The sequence below is a fragment of the Cynara cardunculus genome (genome assembly GCF_001531365.2).
Source record: "Cynara cardunculus var. scolymus isolate 2C chromosome LG 2, CcrdV1, whole genome shotgun sequence".
Lineage (NCBI taxonomy): Eukaryota > Viridiplantae > Streptophyta > Magnoliopsida > Asterales > Asteraceae > Cynara > Cynara cardunculus.
Genome location: NC_037529.1, coordinates 65,434,981 through 65,436,575, shown reverse-complemented (window position 1 = coordinate 65,436,575; position 1,595 = coordinate 65,434,981).

The window sequence follows — 1,595 nt, the reverse complement described above, 5'->3', positions numbered from 1 at the left end:
TATAAATGATATAAAAGAAATATATAGTTATTAATATATTAAAATACAATATAAACAAATAAGAGAAAAAAATACTAAAAAAGAATTAATTATATATATATATATATATATATATATATATAAACTAGTGGTGTACATGTGCGATGCTTTGCGGGTAAATTATAATTCTGAAACATTAGTTTGGCTTTGAATCATGAGTTTGTGTGGTTATTTTGTAAGTCAACTAATATATAAAGTTGAAGGTTAATACGGTGTATTAGCAAGATCGAATGAAAAAATAATTGCACACGTATTGGGTTTTTGAACCCATCTACTCAGAATTCATTACAAAACTTGAAATTATTGACTGAACAAAGAAATACAATCATTTTGAATTTGAATTGAGAAAATAAAAGTTAAAGAAAGTGTATAGAAGACTGTGATGGAAAGGGTGTCTGAAACCTTCCTAGTTGGGTTTAAAACGCTTACATCAAAAACTTGTACATTATGCTTTACGAGTTGTGATTAAGAGATTTTTTAAATCCAAACTTTAAAAAGCAGTACTATATGATTAAAGGGTTGTAATTAAAATTTTGTCCTAAATGCTTATTAATGTAATATAGATAAAAAAAAAAAAAAAAAAAAAAAAAAAAAAAAAAAAAAGAGGAAATGGTTATATATGGTTAGGGGTGTCATTAGTCTTCCTCTTTTAAGAGAGTTATGTTATTTGATTACTGTTACAAAAAATACTATTTTTTATTATGCAAATAATATTAAAAATTAATAAATTTTTTTCATTTTCTTGAAAAAATATTATTTGTTTTCTTTTCACTTTTAATATTTTTCCTTAAAAGACGTTACTTTTTTCTAATATGGAAAATATATGTATGTATGTATATATATTTTAATAACGATCCTTGAAAATATAATTTTTCAATAGTTATTTATTAAAAAACAATATTTTATATTAACAAACTACATATTAAATTCAATATAATAATTTTATTATTAGATCATCGTTTATTATAAAAAAGATTTATTCAACAACTATTTGGATAAATTAATAATCAATAAAACTATGACTTAAAAATCGTTTTCCCACTTATTTGATCTGTGAGACAAACAAACCATGATATATAGCAGTTTTTTGGGTTGAAATGATCCAAGTAACCAACTTTTAAAAGTTCGATAATTTATTTATTAAAAAATATATGCAATGATGAATTTTTTTTGTAAATAACTTTGACTATGTAAGTTGCACGATATTAATTCTTTTATTTTATTTTATTCACAATCTTTTAATTATATCATTTTAGAAATATTAAAATAACCCAAAAAATTTGGAATACTACTTATTGTAAAAGCGAATACATTCTTCAAGTCATTTTATAAATATCTCGTTTATTTTTCAAATCATTATATTTTTAGCGTCGTTTCAGGTCTAATATTGCAATTAATTAAAATAGTTTAAAATTATATCAAACCTTCTATGGTTTACATAAATTAATGATTAAGATCCTTAAAACTAATACATTGTAAATATCTTATCATTATCAAATAAATATTTACTCATAAAAATAACTTTTAAATTATACAATTTTAAAAATATCAAAATA